At 40.1% G+C, this 24,095-nt stretch overlaps 1 long non-coding RNA gene across 1 annotated transcript in view; it reads right to left on the reverse strand.

Annotated features, from left to right (window-relative positions):
- The window catches only part of LOC139717383 (uncharacterized), an 86,297-nt gene extending 64,166 nt beyond the window's left edge, over positions 1–22,131 (reverse strand). Inside the window, exon 1 of the long non-coding RNA XR_011709963.1 lies at positions 22,059–22,131. This is a non-coding gene — a long non-coding RNA (uncharacterized lncRNA). The remainder of the gene's footprint in view (positions 1–22,058) is intronic.
- Between the last annotated feature and the right edge of the window lie 1,964 nt (positions 22,132–24,095).

Here is a 24,095-nt window from a genome sequence, read left to right on the forward strand (position 1 = left end):
TCTTTCTTCTGTGTTGTGTGGGTGTTCTTTTTTTTCTCTTCTTCTTCTTCTTTTCTTTTCTCGGAGCAGCTCGGAGAAGATGCGAAATCAAAAATCTACCAAAGAGCCATCTGCATCCGAATGAAATCATGGATAAAATTCCGCCCGTGAGTCATCCCTCCTCCGAATAAGATTGAGCTTGAGTGAACCCCAACCATGCGAATGAGCAAGTGCAGAGTTTACATTGCATCTAGTGAGGTGGAATGTCAAGTTTCCTCTTCTTCTCTTTTTTTTTTCCTCCCATCCTTTTAGTTTTACCTCCATGCTGCGGCAGAAGCTAAAAAACGTGCCCCTCTATATAATGGGGTTTCTTTTAAGTTTGTTGTTGTTTTTTTCACTGCAAGACAAATGAATAGTGGCAAGCTTGTTTGTCGGAAATGAGCTAACATCACATCCGTCTGACCACGAAAATTGTGTGAGCATTAGCCGCCAGAGTGAAGGTTGGGCGTATTTCATCAATACTGCACGTTTCCTCCCCCCCCCCCCCCCCCCCCCCCCCTGCATCACAGCATCACATACCAACGGAACATCGCACATCGCAAACACGCCCCAGGTGAGAAGAGCAGATTCCCTGTACGCCGCTAATAACCATCATCATCTTGACTTTTCACCTTCTAAGGACTCGTGAATTAATAACGTAATGTGTTACCATCACTGGTATACCGTTTGATGTCTCTGTCATAATTATAGGAGCTGCCTATCCCCCTCATCATAACGTCTCTATGTGCTCGGCATGGGAGCTGGGATGTTGGAGGATCTCATAACTCCACACCACAGACATCAGGAGCATTTTCCTTGTCATACAATCCCAAGCATTGCTCACTTTTGTCAAGAATGTTGGCACACTATTATACTGACAGAGCCAATACCGAACATTTGCCAAGACAATGACAGTCATGCACATGTACAATTTTTTAATGCTCTGTGACACCAATGCACCTAGAGTGTAGACTAGCAGGTTTGCGATAGGGAATGCAGTCTTTGCCCAGCAAACATTTAATTGCGTTAATATTCTTGAAGCATCGTCTTTCTGAGCTTGCATGAAATATGAAATGACGGGAATATCACATCAGATTTTTAATACAGTCTCAGGTGATATTTACTAATTGTCAAGGCAATCCCAGTGTGTTTGATTGCATGATTTAACATACACACACATTGTTTGTATTGTTCTCTCACCAACATCTACTATAGAGGTTTCTTCAAATGCAAAGTGTACATCACATTACACCAACATAATACAGACTGGAGGGGATATGACTTTAGCACTTAAAAAATGTCAGGTATTCATATAAATTTTATCTGAACTTCTTAGATTTCATCATGTTAACTGTCAGAACAAGATTTGTCTGACAGCTGAGAATGGCTAACCTGAGAATGTTTTTTCTTTGCCGCAAAAATCAATTATTTACCAGGTTCATTTCAACGCCTCGGTGGCCTCTTCCATTAAATATAATAGACATGGGGGAGGGGGAGGGGGAAAGAATAGATATCAAATGTCACATCTCCAAAAGATGTTATCCTTTGGTGCCTCTTTAACCTACCCTATTCACATGGAAGACTTAGGCCTATTCTTCCCTGCTTCGCTTGGTTCAAAACTGAGGTTTATCGAACATACAGCTTGTGTGGAGTAAACTGGCATGGGCAGAAGATGGAAGATTTTCAACATTTGGAGAGAATCAGATGTGAAGATATGCTGAGAAGTGGGAATGCCAAACGAATTTGCTCTAAAAAAAGCCGGGACCAAGTTTTGCATGTGAAGAGAAGCCCTTTGACCGATCATGTTCCCCTCTAAACACGGAGCAAGAAAGCCACTGGAAATTGCACATTCAATTCCCCAGCCTGAAACTCAACCCTACCGACCCAAACCATCCATTCTCACAACTGACTGGAAGGCAGGAGGAGGAGGCTGAATTTGAAGTAACCTGGGCACACAAAACAAAGTGTGACAAGACCTGAAAGAGAAGGGGGAATTCACAGTGGGAGGTTCTTTCTTTTTCAGACGATCTTCCATTTCACTCCAGGTCTGAACAGTTCTCCATTTTCATTACAGCTGGGTCTGGAAAATGAAGAAAAATGCCGAACATCAGCACAAAAGCCAACCTTTCACATTCATCAACCCTAAACTATTAACTTCCCTTGAATCTCCCCCCCCCCCCCCCACCACCACCATTTTGTGCCTTTTATCCTCTCCAAACACAGTTAATCCCTACCCTCAACTCTGCTACTCCAAACCGACATTCGCCTTCCAAATCCTGTCACCTTTCTCACACTCTGCCAGAATGCTACAATCCAGACCTCTGTACCCCTGACAGTTGAGCTCGAGGACGACTGTAACTAATCTAAAATGTTTGGTTCACATCCAATAACGAGAAAGAAGAATCATTATCTTTTTGCTTATATTTTCAAACTGTAAACTTACTATCATCAACAGATGAGGGAAATTGATGTTTGTCTACAAGTTTAAGTGCCTACGCATCCTCAAAACTTGTCATCTGTGAACAAATTTGATGATAACCAACACACCTCTTCGCCTGTCTTAGCTCTGTTGGAGGTCCTGAGGTTTTACCTGGAAATTTAAATCACGACATAGAAACCAATAAGTGGGACTGACCTGAGGAGAAACATGCCCAACTTCGAGACAGATGGTACTCGTAAAACCGCACCATTTATTACATCGCATCCAACTGATTTCATTATTCAGTCTCCAGTGGCTGTGTGCGGACTGCTCTTTCCCAGTTTCTTCACATCACAACCTATGCACACGCACACATGCACCGAAAGCCACAGACATTACAATCTATTTTTATTCCCTCATTTCAACAACAAGCTTACTCCCTACTGCAGACAAAATTTATGTTTATACACACACTGGGAATGTCTTTCTGGTCTTCCTGACACTTGATGAAAATGTAAACATAAATGATGATAAATATTTTGTTGTTTTTTTCTCAAGATAATGAAGCCATGAGCTTATTACAAGACACACAATGAAAAAAAAAAAGATTCACAAGGAAAAGAGATGAATGACGGACATACACCTGGAAACACAAATGAACTATGCAAATACCAACAGGTAAATAGGAAAATGTGTATGGAAAAAAAAAGAATACTGTTGTGATGCTCAAACAGTTTAAATATAGTCCATTTAGGAAAGGGAAGAAGTATGAATGGGATTTGGAAAAGAGTCAACCACTGCAAGAATATTCCTTTAAAGGGACTGTACAGTACTGGTTGAGGTGGGGATTCAGGTTTATACTATCATTCCTATTATAAAGTGAAATAAGGAGAAACCTCTTATGAAATATGAAAGAGCATATTATTTTAAGAAGGATTCAACGTTTATTTGATGAAACTAGGTTTTCAAATGGCTGAGATATCCAAACAAGTGATCACTGATAATAATAAAAGGGACCCATTTTCTCTCTCTCTTCTTTCTTTCTTTAAATCAACAACAAATAAAAGGCGACAGGCCATGCCTTTTATTAGGATCTCTTTGTTTCACCTTATTTTTGGATATCTCAGCCATTTCAAAACCGATTTTCATCAAATAAATTTTTGATACCCCTTAGAATTGCATGCTCTTTGACATCTCATAGAGTGGTTTCTGAATATCTCGCAAAACGTTAAAAGCTAAATCCTCACCTCAACCAGAACCGTACACACCCTTTAAAACTGCCTCATTTATGATCTACATTTCAATAAAACTTTGCTATTCCTATATGCACATTTTCTATTTCATGATCATTAGATTGGAGCATTAGTCTTTCTGTCATCTAGTACTCATCGGTCCAAAAATCAAGGCCATGATTGCTTCCGATGGTGCAATAGTTTTCCTTGAAGTTTTTTTCTTTCTTTTTAAAAAAGACAAATTCAACATTTTTCAAGTCACTCATCTTTACAATGAGTCACCAACTCAACACAAAAACACACACACACATATATATAGGCCTACACATCTATGTACACACAAACATATACGCCTACGTGTATAGCACAATCTCCCGATTGGCCAACAATGCAAATATTCCTGAATTTGTCATTTATACCCACAGATGGATAGCTGACAAGGTAAACAGATAAATAGACAGAAATAATGATTGAGAAATAGATAAGACAGTTTGATGATGAGAGAAGGGGGGGGGGGTAAGTTAAGAGCAAAGTACAGGTCACAACATTGGATTTTCAGAGAACAGGTCTAGATTCACTGCTGAACCAAAGCCTGTATCATAGGATAATGGTCATACCAACAAGCTGCACATATTTGGAGAAGACAATACAAAAGCACCTCCCCACCCCCACAGAGAAAAGGGCCCCCAATATAATAGCCCACAAAAGACCTGTCCAGTCCACAATGCTCCCCCCTCATTCATTTGTTTACACATGATCTGAATAGCCCTCCTGCCCCTCACCCCTGGCCCCTTCAATACATACCACATACATAAAATACATGACATTCCTCACTACTCTCCCTGCACACCCTACGCACACCCCATGACACAATGCACTCCCACACCTTGGCTATTGAATGTCACGGAGATCAATTAAAAGAGGAGAGAGATAATGTTCCCTTTTACACCCATGGTTCCTATTCACATTAAAAAATAAAATAAAAGACCATACATGCAAGTCAAATGAGAACAGCTTGACTGTCATTGGTAACAAAAAGAAAGGCATCTGGTATGCTGTTAATGAATAGTATAACATAATATGAAAAACATGAAGGCCTACAGGGTATTTTAGTATTCATCTTCACCACTGGTGAGCAGAATTTTGAATACAATTACATGAATCTTATTTTCTCCCCATGCACATAACAAACATGAAAACTATCTTGCTTTCCATATAGGCATTTCTAAATCCATTCCTTTACTGTCAAATGAGGAACATTTGCGTGTATTTTAATTTTGCAAAATTTGGGAGAGCCAAGATTCGCGAAATTAAAATGTGTATGAAAGTTATTGTCTACACAATACTCTAGTATGCACTGAATGTTAGAGCCAACTTGCAAAAATTTCATGCTGCAAGAAAGGTTGTCGGCTCCAATTCGCAAAAAATATCATGCCGCAAAACATATTGTGTTTTACCGTATGGCTTTCACAAGTCAAATTGAGATCACACAGTAAATTGCTTGAGCTGATTGCGTATTATTTTGTCCATTACTGTAAGCAGTTTTGTGCAATTTAAGCTGCCATAAATCTGGGTTGCGATTAGAGCAGCATTTACATTTGGCTCTGCTAGATGCTTGCTACCTTCTCTACTGCTAGGCCCGGCTTGAATCTGGTTGGCTGAATGTATGGGACCATTCAAAAGTGATATTTTTTCAGATAGCAGATATCTCAAAGAGTTGATGCATGAAATATGAGATATCAACACTTGATTGATGGAAACAGAAATCCTTCACGCTTCTCTTAACGGTGAGGAAATTTGACATTGGATCTCCTTTAAATATAGCAGAGGGAGATGGTATAGCCAGCCACCAGTAGCCCGGGCAGATGGATGGAGGCAGAAAGGGGGGAAAAAAAAAGGGAAGAAGAAAAGATGTAAGAATCTGTCATCGAGATTTATGATGTACCAGGAGCAGAGAAACTGGACACCGTTGGGAGCAATGACATGAAATGAATCTACCTGTAATGAATCTATGGATGACAGGACATCTATAAAACATGTCACTCTGATGACATACACTATGTCCATCACCAGCAGAGGATCACATCTCCCCCCCCCCCCCCCTTCTCTCTCTCTGTCATTCTAACTCTCTCTCTCTCCCCTCCACCACCTTTTGTTCCTTTCTCCCCACCCCCCTTTTTTTTTTTCGTCCTTCTTTCTTTTTTTTAAAGAATAGCTAAGTTGCCGAAGATGGAGAAAGGGCACGAAATTCAATTCCATATTTGGGGCAAATAATTGGGTTAAATCTGGCGCGTCCACAGCCCCCGGGGGGATTAGGAACAATCAGAGCGGAGCAGGGAGAGGATCCACTTGTTGGATGACTCCGGTTGCCATGGAGACTCATCAGCAGGTTGATCCATCACCGCCCCAGATGAGGACTGGCTTCTTCATCAATTTTGTCAACATTCTCTGTTCCTTCTCACTCCACATCTCCTCACTGGTGAAACAACCTACATTTTGTAGATCCTCGTATTTGAGTGCCGCACATCAATATGCTACAATACAGACAAAAAAAAAAAATCACTTTTGAGGACCCACGTAGGACTGCCAATTAGAGTAGCAGACAAACAACAAAATAATAATAAACTTTGAACGAGTGGAATACACCAGGGGCCTTTCCCCTACCTCTGCATGCATCTCTTATGGCCACTTCACGTTTCTTCACTCGGAGAATGGGCTTTTTTAAAGTTGTAAACACTGAATCTTACCCATGCATGTGTACTCGTATGCCGTGGTTTGTTGGCTACATGTTTGTTTCAAAGAGTGGAACATCCATCCAGCGTTAATATCCGCCTTTCTTCTTTGCGACTGGGATGTGGTCCCCTGTACCACTTCTTTTAGCTCAATATTCACAATCGTCAAGTATCGCCATGCCCCCAAACTACTTCAAGACACAGTCTTTTGATTGGATTGCTTGGTAAACGATGAAAAGCAAAGTTCACGGTGGTTGAAACTTGACACAATCTTATCTGCAGCCATTGGTTACTCTGAAATTAAATCGAAGGTGGGTGGGGGGATCCTTAACATACAAAACTGGTTCTCCTTTCCATCCCATTTTTGTCTTCTTATTTTTTTTTTCATTCTCTACCCAGTGAAGAGGAAGAATGTAGCCTGTCGAACTGTTGCAGGATCCCTTAAGAATAACCTCATTTCATCCCCGAAAATTGGGGTCAGCGCTCTCGAAATGGGTGGCGATCGGACACGTCTGCTCGGGAGAGACCTCCGAGGCGCCATCTAGGACCGGCAATCTAGGCCATAGTAACTTGCATCACTGGATGCCCACTTGACAATGTCTAGAGACCTGGTGTAGTGTTTGACATAGGCAGACACCATTATCGCCTCCAACTCCCCCCCCCCCCCTCTTTCTCTTGTATTCTTTTTTTTTTCTTTTTTTACACATCATCAAGACTAGCTGTCAAGCAAATACATTTGTTATGCAGGTGTTGCTTCAATTTGGCTTAATGTACACGTTGTAGGCAATTGGTTGCCCCAATAACAACACCGCTGATCCTCAAGATGATAAATTAATTTGGGTTTTGGGGACAAACACAACCTGTCATTACTCATTTACAAATCTTTATTATTCATTTTTGAGTGATATTACTTCAGGTGTCTGCATGTAGAAATGAGACTCTAGGTTTATCATTCTGGTAAAATAATCTATAAACAGGTGTCTGCATGTATAATACGAAAAAATGCAACCCTAGGTTTATCATTTTAGCAAAACAATCTCTGAATATCACAAATAAAAAGGAAACAATTCAAATGTAATGTGCTGATGTCGCAACAACTAGGCCTACATGTTTTGTAAATGATCAGCTTTTCAAATTTGTGATCAATCCTTACTTTTGTGTAAATAATGGACTGTGCATGCTGTACATAATTTCGAGATATGTATTATTTCAATATGGAGTCTGAATGCAATGTGTCAAAAGTCAGATTGGTCAAGAAGTAATTCTCTATGAAGGTGTAATGCATCATATAAATGCCAGAACTTCACAAAACCCCCATTTACACTGAGAATCTAAATGTACATGTAAGTGGGCGGTACAACTGTAAAGGTACGATGGATAGCAGAATTATTAAATTTTACATGTACGCAAAATGCTTTGTAGGCCCTACTGGACCAATACACTTACAAATTAATGTCACTTTGCATGAACATAGCCTTAAATCATGAGAGATGTTAAAATCCAACAACAATACTATGGCACTTTGGTACACTGTACTATTAAATGTTAGCATTCTTTGCATTTTTTACATCTTTTGTATGCTGCTACCAAAAACATCCTTACCACTTAGCAGTACAATGTGCTGACAATACACACACCCCATTAAACATGTGATGTACATGTCCATGCATAGTACATAAAATGGATAGTGCATTACTCACTGTACTACAGGATATTATGACACAACAAACAGCTTAATTGTTCCCCGGCATGCAGTAGTGAATTCAACTTTATTGTTTGAAAAGAAATTGTCAGAAAGAGTTTTTGTTCTCCATGGAAGAAAAAAAAAAGAGCTCAAACAGATGAGGATTAAAGTGTGCATGAGTTGGACATGGGTTGTGGGCATTTACCCTCCATACAAGCAAAGCTTCCAAGCTGGATAAGCTTTGAAGGCCATACATTAGTCATTTGATCAAACAAAGCTCTCATGCTAAGAGGTGTAACAGCTTTACTGGCCAGTGCTGAGTGGTCCAAGGTAATGCCGCCAGTAGACCAAGGGTGCATTTACGCTTTAACTTTTTGGGGGCCATAATCGACGTTTTGAAACGTGATCTGTTCAAAACACGGTTGCATTCTCACTTGCTTTGATATGATTCAAAACGTCGCCAATTTAAAACACTCTAAAAAGGTATGCTTATGATCGGCAATTCTCTCTAATCATGTTTACCTGGGAAGCACAAATGCAAATCAAGTTTGCGGATCGGCGATTCTCTCTTAGCACATTTAACAACATACACAAAATCATGTATGCTGAACAGTTTGCGACAACAGGGGTTTATCATTTTGTTTACAATGTGCAGTGCATGTTCGTAATATTGTCTCTATCTTGAGCTAAAAAACAAAAGAGCGAGCATAAATAGTACCCCCAATCCCCATATCCTTCGCCCCCCTCCCCCCCCCCCCCCCTTGGTGTTTTGGATCAGTGATATGCATCAGCTTTTCAAAACACTGATTCTGCCTTCACAAATTGAGCACAAAACACATCCACACAAAACAAAAGAAACTCACAGAAGAAAAAAAAACACACACAAAAGGATATTATGTACACACAATGCATAGAAGATAATGGACAGCCGTGTGAATGTGTGTAATTCTTCCACTTCCATACAATAATGCCCACTACGAGCTGTAAGATGGATGGGTTATGTTACAGCAAGGTGGCCAAACAACTCAGCACCATGTAGGCCTATATCATATCATTGTTAATTCACATCAGTCCCATAGGGCCTCATGCATCATCAACTGCATGTATACTGACTGAATTTGTCCACAGCAAACATGAATCTGACATAATGCATTGCCATATCCCTAAAGTTGTACATCACATAAATCTAAATGTGGTTATTCTTGGATTAGAATTGATCATGGGGGGGGGGGGGGGGGGGGGGGCTTTTCACCTGTCTGCTTACCCCCTTTTATTAATCAATAGGGGTGGCTCTGATTATGCATGCACAACGCATGTAATACACTGTACACCTATATATACTTGTCACTGGAAAAGTGGAGCAGCGTGCATTAATGGCGATTCTATGCCGCAGTCTGTAATACGGATGGGAAAGAAAATGCATGTTCTTCTCTGCCCCATGGTTCCTGTCTACCAATAGATCAATACTGGTCCTCTTTTACTTCCGATAATGCTCCTTTCATGGGCAAAGATTTTCCAACCCAGTTCTGCCCCAGGCATCTGGATTTTTTTTTTTTTCATTTTCATCAATGCTCCGGCAAATATTTCAAATCCTCTATTTTCTTGATGTTAAAACGGCCGAGGACTACATTGTAATTCAATCTGTGCCGAGGTGCTCAACTGCCCCCTTACAATAGAAAGGGGAGAGAGGGAGAGAGACTGGGCGATATAGTATAGCCACAATGGGACGGCGTTGTATACAGCTCCTCCAAGTCCTTTTCTGCCTACGCACACATGCATAATGCGTGCACCCCTTTGGTTTGTGTGCAGTACACTGGAGTGTCCCACTGTTCAAATAAGGAAGATCGGGACCGCAAATTACACTACCAACCGCAGAGAAGCTTGCTTTTGAGCCGGGGGTTTGTTGGACGAAGAAGGATAAGAGATAGGAAGGGGGCAGAGTAATGCCTTGACTTCAATTGTTCACCTCTGAGTAGGCAAGCAAGCCCATGCCTACACGGAGCCTCAATTTCTCAGAACAGGCCATTAAAGATGTGTTCTTTTCTATTCTGTCGAGAAATGAACGCATTTCTTCTCCACACAAAGATTACAACAGAGTCTCTTTCTTGTGGGTTAAATGGAACACAATGAATCACATAAAGTACATCGGTAGGTCAATGTATACAAGTGTTGCTCCATTACAGATAATAAAAAAAAAAGAAGGCTCTCCAAATAGTCCTTCCACTTTAACTTGAAGTACAGTAAACATGAACAGGATTACAGTATAGTGCTAAAGCCAATAGCAGGAGCAGTCCAACTTTGAATAAAACCCTTTATAAAATGTCATCTCCACAGCAGTGATAAGCAACCGCATATTCCTACATGTACACCTGACAGGTGCGTGAAACTATACATCCAAGCAGATACATTACACGTACTCAGTAAAATCTCCACAAAGACGGTGAAAGAATATGTGTGTGATATCACTGAAGTTTGGAATGGTAGAATTAATATCAATCAAATCTCAGTAGAGGTTTTCTCCACTGGCTCAAAATTTGAACAAAACCACTTTTAGCATTTACAAATAATTATAACTATAATGCGCACTGACTTAAACAGTTGACTACACAACAATGCTTCACATGACAATTCATGTGGATTCCCACAAGGAAGAAAGCTCATGTAAACGCACTTGCACACACATGGTAATATAATATCATGTCTCATTATAAAACTGGATATAATATAGCAACCACAATTGATCGCAATATGATTATTAATTGTTCAGAGGATGTTTGCCCTAACAAGCCACATATTTTCACAAACTCATACTATCCACATTGTGAAAGATTTGACTGCATGCTATTGACAGACTCTTACAAAATTGTATATTAATTCCCCACTGTGGTATGCATGAGACTACTGTATAAAATGTATTACGGGCCTATTCATGTGAGGCAATATACTTCAAGATGAACTAAACACTACCGAACCATAAAAATTGTCCTGTGCTTGCGCATTTATACTCGACTATACCACAAGTCTAACCCTTGTAATTAAATCGACTGGAGCCAAAATCCCTAGCAGCTGGATCACTAGCAAGATTAGTAAGAAACCCCTGTTCTAACCCGATTTTCCATTCCACTACAGACTGGCGATAAGCGTTATTTCTTCAAATTTCGGCGCACAAGTCACGACCGTGCACGGTACACGTGAGTGCCTGTCTAGATCCAGAGCAAATTCAGCAGAAAATTTCGGCAGTACCCACGAATGACATATATCTATACCTCTCTTCCCAACTCTTCTCTCTCTCTCCTTTTCTAGTTGTGGAGATTTTGTTTCCCTCGTTTTCTTCCCGTCTAAGGACAAGCTTGCCGATCATGAGAGAAACTAGAGCTTATTGAGGTCTGATTGGGGTCGCAGGGGAGAAAAAACAACAACAACAAAATAGTGGCCTGAAAGGGTTTTTTGGTAATCCATTTAGGTGGGTGTGTGAAGTCATGCGTGTGAAAGAGCCAGCCAGGCATTTTGAATGGCATTCATTAAACATGCACACACACAAAATACAGCGAGAGTAATAATAAGGACCGTACAGTGTTAAATTGCACGGCGTGGGCCTACATTCATAGCATGCAATCTGCAAAAATCTTCGGATAGCTTGAGAGAACGAGCAATGCCTCTGAAAATTAACATTTAAAACCTTTCCATTCACTCTTATCCATTTCACTATACAATGTATGTGATAGTTGTGTCCATGTTGGTAACTCATGCAGTATAATACTGCAAGAAATGTACACTTCTATTGTGTACCTTTCTCAAAACACTTCAATTTTCACTATTAATTACAGACAGGTTCATCAGAGGTTATTCCTTATAATGAGAAAATGGTGCAAAGTATTTATGCACGGGCCTCAGAGCATTTTTTTTTTTTAATCGGGGTGGGGGGGGGGTGGAGGGCTGCAGGCTGGAGGTCATGGGTCAATCGATAACATGAAATCCTTATATTGGCACTATACAATATTTCACAACAAGGGTTAATGGTTCTGTCTGAAATTTGGCAAATTTGACATATTTTTACTTCTCTTTGTGTAGAGTTCATGGTTTCAACACAACAATTATAACACATTAAATCTTTCTCCAAGGTAAGATGATAAAGCAGTGAAATTCAGAGAGTATGCCAGATCTACGATGAAAAGATGATAATTTCTCCCTGGCACTTCATATAGGTTGATTTAGAACATCAATTCATTTTACAATGCAAACAAGTGACTTATCAATTCAGGGTAACCACATTTATTGACCCCACTTGGAATGTATGGGGTAGGTGGAGTATGACTTTGGATGCATTCCATGTTTTAAATGAAAAAAGGTGCGAACATAATCATCCATCTGCTATCCACTACAACTATAGATTTTTTATCCATGTGAGAACATTAAATACTTTGGCATTCTTAAAATGGACTCCTGCGTGGCAATTACCCTCACAGAGATCCACTTTGGATCATGAAGCACATATTTGTTCTATGCATGCTTCCAAACATCACTATTTGATGCACAGCGAAGCTGATGTTGAAACCTTGTACACTATAGAACATTCAGGCTGGGGTGAGTAAATTGCTGTTTAAAAATGACTGATGAGTTTTGTGTAGTAGACTCTAATCACCGTCTGCAACCGTAAACAGCAGTTGTTCAGCAAAGCTAGTACAATGAATGTAGTACTTGTAGTAGAACAATGAAGGATATTATCTTCACTCTGCTAAAAATGCAGCTCACTTGGCATGGCTACTGTGCCTTGTGCACAATAAACATTGTAATACAATGTAAATGGTTTTTATGATTTATCATATAAAATGTCTTCAATTTGGTGTAAAAACAAAATACAGTATAGAGAGGTCTTCTCATAATACAGGAAGGCTACAACTGAAAGTGCGAGATGGTTAATGTAACTTGCTAATAAAAAGATGCCTAGAGTCCTAATCTTCCAACATGAAAAGTATGATGTATGGAGGACTCTTGAATATAATACTTACACATAAAGCATACACTGTAGGCTTCTTCTATTGTACATGGCTTCTTTGTCTTTGATTTTAACACACAACAGTTTATACTGTAACGCAACAATTCAGGACAAAGCACTATAAGATATCCTGTGAACTGCGGGGGAAACAGGAACCCTGTTTTCATTTGTTTTACACTTCAGTCTGGAATGAAGGCTAGATGCAGACACCCTGGGATGTCTGCAGACCTGATGAATTCTGGATTAGTGCTGGATTATGTTGGTGCTATGAAAGGACAGAGGTGTATGTTACCCTACCCTAGACACCTTTAACGGCCCTCGCTGAATTTCGATGGAACCACTGCAACATCAAAAGAAACATGTTGCGGCACAAGAAGAACTCCCGCGTGTCCAGTTACATCAGACTCTTTTTTTCCCCTTAGATTCTGGCCAAAAGCACTTGATTCTGCTGTCGGCGCCTTGGTAGGAACAATACAGGAAGTTATTAACCTGATTCTCTTTTCTCATCACTCTGCTGCAGCACTATCAGGGGATTTCTACTCTACATGTACATGTAAGCTTTGAGTCCATGCACAATCAACAGTTCCGCACAAAATACATGTACTTTTTCTTTTAAAGTTCAAACCATAGAAAATGGTAACCCTCTCTGTTTTTATTCCAAGGAAAGCATGAAAGGAGATGGTCAAGTAACAGGATTGTAACTGTACTACACTAAATCCAAGGGTGACTGAGACAAAAAATACTACAAAATAGATGCAAGAATTAGGTTCTGGGGGAAGACAAAAAAAAAGAAAATAGGGATAATATCTCACACTTGCTCATGGTACATGTAGGTACACAAAGAACAAGACCAAATTTCCTTGAATACTTTGATCACGTCACAGATCTAAACAATAGACAAGATTTCAAAGTCTTGGCATTTAAACGCTGTGCAGAATGACAAGACAGAACTTGTTTGAGCTTCTCTTGCACTGTACAAAATATAGCTTGGAAGGTGAATTCAGAGATACCATGAAAATGACCCTTAACCCATTCCATACTGAATTCTGACATTCCCATAGACTTGATACACAGACCACCAGGTTTCAACCTTATGAAGAAAGAGAAAGAGGGGGGGGGGGGGGCTCTTGAAGCTATCAAGCTCATAGAGTAGGGTTTGCTTCGATGTTTCCGCTGCATACAGATGCAGTGAAATGGAAACGAAAGCACTTGCTGAACTTCCTCTTACACAGCTTCCATCTTGGCAGAGATGGAGTGGAAAGAAAAGACCAGAAATAACATCCCGCCAGAAACAATTCCCCGCTTGCACTTGTGGTGGAAGGATCACAAACACTTCCCTCTCAAAGGGAGTGATGTTTGTTGGCAGTGGGGATAAACATTCATCTGCCAGGTCACTGAATGCAATGAGTGGGACTGAGGGCACCAATGAACTAGAAGTCTCCGGTTGTCAATTACTACACGCCAATCATACCAAATCACTGCTCAACAAAGAGTGTGTATGTGGGGGGGGGGGGGAGGGGGATATGTACAGCACAATAAAGCATGTTTATCAAACAAAGGGTTCTAAATTTGAAATGATTTCTTGTAGAGTTGTATTTACCACTCATTCTTCTACTTGTTCAATCATCCATCACTACAATGGAGCACTGAATAGTGTGCGTTTTTGCAGCAGCCTTTTTAAAAAGTCACACCTAGGCCAATCCATTCTCAATCATGACTGGTTTCTAAAATTACCACAGAACTAACAACTACTTTAGGCTTCGATGAACTCTGGGCTACGTGTAGTATTTGAGATCATGACAATGACTGGCACGTGAGGGTTACTATACTGTACATGCGCAATTTTACTGTGCACGTAAAGAAGTTGTAATGCAATCAAATATCAAACATTAAAAAAAAAAACATGACATGTCACCAGAGTACACAAAACATTGTTTCCATACGCATGACAATCACAATACTAAACGAGAAAGACGCTACAACCGCTATCTCTTTCCATCCCAGATTAGGCAGGCTATCAAGTGCATCTGGGGGTCCAAAATATTGTACAGGGAGCTAGGGGACCATTGAAAGGTGACTGAGCAGAGTTCATGTACATAGTTTACCAGTACAAGTACGAACGTGCTGAGGTGAATGCTCCTAATTGGGCATTAATATCACACGCAACTGCCTCCATATATATTTCCTGATTACTCTTCATGCACAGACTCAACGGTCCCCCACAAGCTCTTTATCAGAGCTGGCACTTATCTCTGAATCAACATCAGGGATAATAAGAGCTAGATAGTAACCGTTGGGGGTTTCTCATATGTCAGGGCCGCGTGGCGAAATTGCACGTTCTCACAACAAAGACACTGGAAGCAACATTGACTCATGAACTACAATTGTACGTATGCTAAAACTATACAGAGATAATCTTCTTTATACATCTTCATACATACACTGATACAATGTACCAAATTAAACCCTTTCTTACATGAACATCAAATACATCATGGAAACAATCATATTCTGGACAAATTCTCATTTTCAGTAACTATTTGGTCAAGCCCATTGAACAATGGGACAGTTTTCGGTCTTGCAAAACTTGACTGGCATAAAAAGGAATGATGAATTTAGTTTTGGATCAGAATCACTCTTTTTTTTTTATTCTGAAGAAAGAAACACGATGTAGTAAGATAGATGCGCTATTATCTATAAGTGACTCAGTTTATTCTAAAACCACAATACAGTGTAATTAACATCAATATCAGGTATTCAAGCTCACAGGTCAAGTGTCACAACAGTGGAAAACCTGCTTGCATATGATCATGCAACATATCGTTTCATTCTCCTTTCCTCTTGTCATTTTTAGTGTCTCGACACGACTAATAATGCAGAACTTGAGATATTCACATTATATGCGATAGAATACAGTGCCTCAGCAAGATGATATGCAACTTGGTGATGACTCAGAGCATTTAAAAGGAGGATGATAGGCAAGAGATTGGGGCAAGCTGGGGGATGGGGGGGGGGGGGGGGAGAGGGTAACCATCCAAAAATTCTCCTGCAGATCAGATGAAGATGGCTTCCTTTTGGTTTATGACCAATTTTCTGCTCCAGGGGTTTATTAAATGATGAATTAGGCTGTGCCCCCTGGCTCTCACAGGTTTAGCATACAATGTGGGGGTTCCTTGCCTCACAACTTGTAACATGATTCGGACCTGTGCGAGAAAACAAGATGGCTGCGGGGTATGGCAATCACGCATGTGTCTGTTTGCATGAATGATGCATAATAGATGCATCAGCATGAGAACACATTAATACAGTATGTCTAGATTTCACTATACTCAAGAGCTAAATCATGGGTACATATGGCTCGCTTTTCCAGCGCTGCTTTCGAGAAAATGCGACATTCACATTTGATACAAATCATTTCAGCTTGTCTCATGCTAAATGTCATCTACTGATGAAATTCCACGGATGTACTGTGTACATAAATGAATGCCGAATGCATTATAGTCGCTGCAAGTCCGTAAGCTGTGCTCTACAATCCTCTGAAAGATTATCTGGGAGAGAATTTGTAGTACAAAATTGTAGCAATGTTACCATACACTGCAATGAACTGCTATGCTACACACATACGTACAATAGCTCATGATCATGATGTGTACAGCACCTACATTATGGATATAGCAGAACATCATTTATTCAGAGGATATGTTTGGTTAAAAAAAAAAAAAAAGCCTGGCTTTTGGATAAAGAAGTGGAATGCATCCTAACAGCGTCTCTGACAAGGTGCTCACTGCGGCTGCCATCCTCATTATTCCAATTATGCCGTAATTTGATTTCGCTTGGGAAAGCATTTCACGTGTTTGGCTTTTTTTCCTTAATTCCCGATATACAGTAAGCTTGTTTCCACTGGCTCAAGATCATACGTACACTACAGCACACTGGTGTACCCACAACTTCCAGGAGAACACTAACTACTGTACACTAAATTTATGATCATGTCTACAAACAAGTGCATAACATAGTAGGCCTCAGAACATACAAAATATAAATAATCCAGTGTGCAGGAGAGAGTACACCATCTCTGGCTAGCCTCTGCCTTCATGACTAGAATACATGTATGAGGCCACAGTTAGACATTATGCATCATGCAATGACCACATTGTTTATCAAGTACTCATGAATTGTGCAGTACGTGTGGCTACGGTGACAGGCCTGTCTCTTTTTACACTGAATACAACTGAATCTATACAGACAGCATTGTGTGGTAGCAAAGAAAAGACCTTTAATATAAAAAGAGATGTACAGCTACATGTATGCAGTATGTAGACAAACATGCACATACATTGTACCATAGCAGTTCCAGCTGTAATACATTAATTCTTCCAAGATCTGTGAACTACAGATTGAATATTGCGTCTACACAAGAAGATGACTAAAGGTTCATCGGAGCTTTATACGACTCCTTCTCTGACTCCAAGTGAAATTACATTTTTATCAAAAGAATACTAGCAATATATATGTCATTCACAAATATATTGTGAGAACCTACTGTACAAATAACGCAGCGCACAGGTTAGGTTGTCATACAACTGTACTTCAGTTAGACTGTCAATTCACTCTTCCTGTAGTATGCGTGCTCTGGAATTTAACTAACACTTCCTGCTCTACATTCACATCTCCTGAAGACCTATCCACAGAAATCATATCCAAAGGGCTTTTTACACTTGTAAAATTTTGCTTAGCCCCGGACCAACGGTGGGGCTAAGGGGGGGCCTTAGCCCCACCGTTGGTACGGGACTATCCTTAGCCCACTTTCTGTTTACACTCGTTTTTGCCAAAGTGGGCTAGCCCCACCGATAGTACGGTACTATCTGGCCTTGCAAAATAGCAGGGGTTAGCACCGCAATTGCGGTGCCAAGCAAGTGAGTGTAAACAGAACGAAAAAATAATCCTGGGCTAAGCGACGGAGACGAAGTCCGACCCTCACTGACCAATCAGAAACGAGGTAGTCAAGTGCTGCCGGTGCGTGCGTGTACGTGTACAGTACACAGCGTAATTATGAATATTCATGTGGTTTGGAAAGTCCGGGGCTAAGAAATACGAGTGTAAAAAGGTCAGTTTTCTCCTTAGCCCCGGACAAGAGATAGTACGGGACTAATTGGCAAGTGTAAAAAGCTGAAAAAATTGGTACGGGACTAACGATAGTCCTGGGTCAGAGAAAGTCCGGGGTTAAGAAACACAAGTGTAAAAAGCCCTCAAGTGGGTTCCATATTCCATGAGGTCCTGTTTTCTAATATTAATACACTTGAAGTACAATTGCAATCGTTCCCTTAGAATCCAGACATAGCTCCAAAAATTGCTTTATCATTTCCCCATTTAAAGTCTTTTTGAATATTAAAGTGCTTTTCTCAGCTCTTTCCTTAATATTATGATAATGATCTACAGGTTCTCTTTTGTGCTGAAAATCACCACCGTTGAATAGGAGAAAAAAAAAAATATGCTGTGATTTTAATCCCTGTCAGGCATATCTTCTTTTTTTTCTAAATCTGGGCATTATTAAAGAAATATAATATAGGATGTAGGAGGAGCGTTTGCATTAGCCCCAGTTGTCAAAATATGCAACCAATCTTTTCCAAAGTGTCACATCGCTTCGAAGCCATGGGCAAGATTGAGTCATACCGCTTCTGGGTGAGTCCCATCCAACTGACAAGATGACACCATTGCTACACCTAATGACACCCTACTCTACAACAGGTGCAACACTAATGTGTCAGAATATATTCCTCCTGACTGGATGATTAAGGGCATAGTGATGGACTATGCAGGGGAAGGTGAGGAGAACTGAGACATAACAGAAGAGAACGGTGGCAGGAGAGAAGGAAGGAGGGAGAAATATATAGGGTGTGGGAGGGGATTTCTGTTTCTACCAGCATAGATATTTATGGAGGAGAATGCGAAGAGCTGACGATATTCAGTCACACATTTGCAGCTTAAAGAGCTTTAGAAAGAAATGGGATGATTTAGGAAGGAGCAAAATGTATCAAGCAAATAATGAGATTCAAAGAGCATTTGACACCTTGTAGGAAACAGAGGAGAGAAAAAAAAAGAGGTTTGGTAACAAGATCCAATATAGATGCAAATATTTGACAGAAGACAAGGCATAGAATAAGATGACTTTACATCTCGACAAGCTGTTTTGCACTATTTGTTTCCATTTCAGAAGTAAGGTAATTTTTAAATATATGGGATTTATTTTTCTTTTCCAGTAATAGTGTCTCTTCTATCCAGTTACCATTTCTTTCAGTATCACCACTCACAGTTAATTCTAATGTCAAATGGGCTGATGACAATGACATGCATACATTGTATGTATTGGGCAGCATTTCCTTATCACTTTGTTTTCATTGTCTGAGAGGTTTTTCACCAACTGCTTTGAATAGAACGTTGCTGCTGGTATCACATTTCTTCAACTCAAAAGCTTGACTATGCCAGAAGGCAAATATCTGGTTGGACAGTCTCCCGAGTTTACAGTGACATTGCACAGTAATCTTAAAATGTTAAAGATCTCAATTTCTACAGACTCTACTTGAAAAAGAACATCACAGGATGCAGACTGGGTTTGTAGTACTCGTCAGAATGAGAATGAGAATGAATGAATGGTAAATGATGGACCAACAAGTAAGCGTTGTTAAGGCACAGCCATACGTTTCCCACAATACCAATCACTAAAGAGCAGGAAGTCAAGGTTAGTGTACCCTAATATTTCTCTTCTCTTTCCACCCCATTGAACTTAGCATTACTTTACAGACCCATTACTCTCAGGCAGAAGGCTTTACATAATCTCCTCGGAGTCTTAGCAGCTGCCTACAAAAAGGGAGCAGTTTGAATGAACCGTAATGTCAAGTCCATTGTTAACAACACTGAACTCTGACACAAAAGAAGTAATTACTGAGGAGGCAAGAAGGTCTTAACTGCACTAGGGGAGTAATTCATCAGTTACCCCCCCCCCCCCCCCCCCACACACACACACACACAAACACACACACATACTAGCAAACCTGTGAGGAAAAAGGGTGTGGGGGCTTGTTACTCCACACATTACTTTTGTTGCCTTGTCCTGACTGGTTCAATGCTTTCTTTTGTGAGAAGATCCCAGAGACTCAGAGAAGATTTGAAGGTAAGCACAAATTCTGCCCAGTCATATATTGCACAGTTAAAAACCTGAGAAAAGTTGACATACATTGTACATCATGGTGAACTTATAAATCATGGTTCAATTCATGCATGAGCCCTTTATCGAACAAAACATCACTTTTACGACTGCTAACCAGAAGCCAGCTAAATTTCTGTCCTACTAATGAAGTCAGAAATCATTGGGATGTCTACATTTCATATTGTCGATACATGTATTTTAGGCACATTCTGTCTCTTAATAGCATCAATAGCACTATAAGTTGAACTACACTGTTGATGATGACAAATGCTCACTTCTTTGGTTTACAAAAGTTCTTGCAAAATACTCATCTAGCCTCTATGCCATCTTGTTTTGGGGGTTTTGTTAAAATCCATCTGGGTTTGTCTTATCTGATGACAGCAATGTCCGGTCAACATTCTGAAGATTCTGAATACTACTACTTACTAGTAAATTTGTCTTGGCAGTGGTGATTTGGGCTGGGATGGAGAATTTAAAAGCCAGCCACTTAGAGGATGTTGTGTCTTTTCCACCAATACTTTTTATAACACTGACTAGATCTAGTCTACCGGTAATTATTATTAAATTTGTGTAGGATTTTTTTTATTTATTTATTTATTTATTTATTTTTTTTTTTTTTGGGGGGGGGGGATTGTTTTTCGATGGCTGCTCATATATTTCATTTCTGATGAGCTGATGGTGCCAAGACTCTACCTTCCATGCCTAGATATCTACTTTGTACATGCATAACACTTTTTATTAGTAAAGACACGACACTAAATGTCTAATCAAGTTTGCATTGCTTGCCTTTTGAGTAGAAACTCTACTGTAAAAGTGGATATTTTTGCGTGACTAATTTTTCGCGCTCAGCCGAATAAGAATTAATAGCTCTAATAGTTTTGCATGTTTTTAATTCCACCAAATCAAGACATCAACTACTGAAACATATGGCAAGCAAAAATATTCGTGTGCTTATATTTTCGCGCTAGTTTCTGGTTGCGCAAAATGCGCAAAAATTTCCACTTTTACAGTATGCAAAAACTTCATAATTGATACATCACACCATTATCATAATAGGTCTGCACTATCTGCAGTCTGGTTCTTCTGTTCTGGGAAGGACATCAACACCATCATCATCACTGACATGTTCGATTCATCCAAACTACACTGTAAGTTAGAATTCTTTTAAAGGGATCGTATACTTTTGGTTGAGACCTAATTTCAGGTTTCTAACATTATTTGGTGAGATAATGAGAAACCTCTTATGAAATATGAAAGAGCATGTAATTCTATGAGGAATTCAATGTTTATTTGATGAAAATTGGTTTTGAAATGGCTGAGATATTATATAAAAAAAGAACGATTCTAATAAAGTGTGGGACCCACACTTTATTACGATCGCTTTGTTTTACTTTGTTTTTGGATGCTTCAGTCATTCCAAACCCGAAGTTCATCAAATTAACTTTGAATTCCTCATAGAATTGGTTACTTGTACTTTATCACAAGTGTTTTCTTGGTATCTCGCAAAAAGTTAAAAGCCCAATTCTCACCTCCACCAATACTGTACCATCCCTTTAATGCCATAAATGGACTCTCCAATTGCTGAATCAAAATGTGAGTCCTTTTCTTCTATTAAACGAGGTACAATGTACGGACACACTGCAGAGTCTATTTAGTTCAAAAGTTCACCATGTTACAAAATGAGGCTGACTTTTAATTCAAAGAGATAAGCCGAGATAATGATCTCTTCTTCTTTTTTTTCTTCTCCTTCTTCTTCTTTTCGAAACTTACCTTGGCCTTCTTTTGGGTACAATATGTTATTCCATTTAAATCGAGATACCCGGTAAAAAGGTTTTCCACAGTGCTGTGGTTGACAGTGTATTCAGCAGTTCACTATGACTGGATAGAGTGGCCGGCGTTGACTTCTTCACTTCACAAACTGTTGAATAATATTTTACGATCGGTCTTTGGGTCCTTTCATTTGGTGAAGATGTATCGTTTATAGGTCTAATCTCTCCTCTAATGTTGGTCCTCTCCGCGTTGTTACATGTACAAGAGCAACACGGTGGTACACGAGACAGCAATCACAGCTACAGCAATAGGTAAACGGATAGGTAAACAAGGCAAGGGACCGGTCCACACGACACGGTACCACACGACGGCGAGTCACCTGCGTCGTGCACGAATGAATGGGCAAAATCTCTCCCCTCTTTTGGCGTGGGGTACGGATGCAGCAGTACCAGTATACGCGATCTTGGCTGCCGTCCGATGAGAGAGAACAAGCAAGATGACTTCTTAATGATCCTGTCCGACAGATGATGATACCAGTTTACTATAGCCAACAAAACTTCAAAAACGGAATTATCCTCATCGTAAGAGTCCAAAATAAAAAGACGGGGTGTCCCAACACTAAGGAGAGGATCACTACAGTGATGTCAACTCCGCGTGTCTGGTATCTCAACACCAAGCTGTTCAATCGGATTGTTCTGTCTCGATAAGAGTACACACAGTCTTCCCCTTCGGATCGGTACGGTCCCTACTACTAGCCGAAGAAGCCACTGCTAGAGCATTAGCAAGCATGCAAGCGTAACCTGCGAGAGCGACCTCACGATCCGATCCGAAATAGGGTCTCCACCGATCGCGCGAAGAAAATGTGTGTAGGAGGATGGGCCTTGCGGTTCCGTCGGTCGATCGAGATGATCCGAGAGCTGACGATTCGGCTGCTTACATTCTCAGCCACACACCAATAGGAGGGCGAGATTGTGTTGCCGAGCGTCGCCGTAGTAGTGTACGTCTATCAAACCAATCCACGCGAAACATACACACACACACACACACACACACACACACACACACATACACAACACGCACAAACGCACAAAATCAATATAGTGCCGCACGCTCGTACATTCTATTTCAGTGTGTCACCATTTCATTCTATTCTTTTTTTTTCAATAGACGTTGGCATCGATTTTCGATTTCGGAGAATACAGAATAGAGGTCTTCTGTTTTCACATTACAATCTTAAGAAACACCAGTTCTAAATCCCCTCCCATTAATGACAAAAGGCTGCTATCTTGGCTTAGAGGATATTTTGATCGTGTTTTGAATCGGCAGAGAAATTAACAACGTCTCGACGTTGTAAACCTTTTCTAACGGCCCCAACATCTGATAGAGTTCGGCGATCGTTTTTTTTGTTGATTAGCGTATGCACCGCACTAAATACATTTTGAGGGATATTTATTAAATCACGGAGATTTGATTCTGAACCTCTCCCCGACATAAGAGAAAAAACAACAACTTACCGGACCACACAACAAATCAGCGAATACTCAGTAGTATGATGACGAGCAAGAAATATATCTGAGAGTGCATATGAATAAATTCCCCACCTGCCGTTTTGCTTTTGTTGTGTATGGAGGCCTACTCATAATACTTGACATAGCATTCTTTTACAGACATCATTGTTCATTTTGAAGGTCAAATATTCAGATTAAGGTTTAACGGTAAAATTGAAACAAAGTGTCATAGTTCCGTCATAATGTGATCAGACACTGTACCAATTTAGCATTCGCTGACGATATTTGTTTTTTCTTCCGATCTCATCCAGCACATATCACCCTCAGTTTCGTTTAATGAATTCTTCCTCTCATTTCTTTATTCATTTATGCAATATGTTTGTTATTTGTATGATTGCGTTTGTATACTAGTACGTTTATTTTGGTTTTGGCGTGACTCGCACTGGCGGCGCCGCCGCAGTTTGGCAAGCGCCACCTTGTGTTCAAAATAAATGTAGGCATACCGGCATCCGACTTTCAGAATGGCATC

Source organism: Diadema antillarum, unplaced genomic scaffold (genome assembly GCF_040938485.1).
Source record: "Diadema antillarum isolate AM-2024a unplaced genomic scaffold, OU_Dant_1.0 scf00000075, whole genome shotgun sequence".
Taxonomy (NCBI): domain Eukaryota; kingdom Metazoa; phylum Echinodermata; class Echinoidea; order Diadematoida; family Diadematidae; genus Diadema; species Diadema antillarum.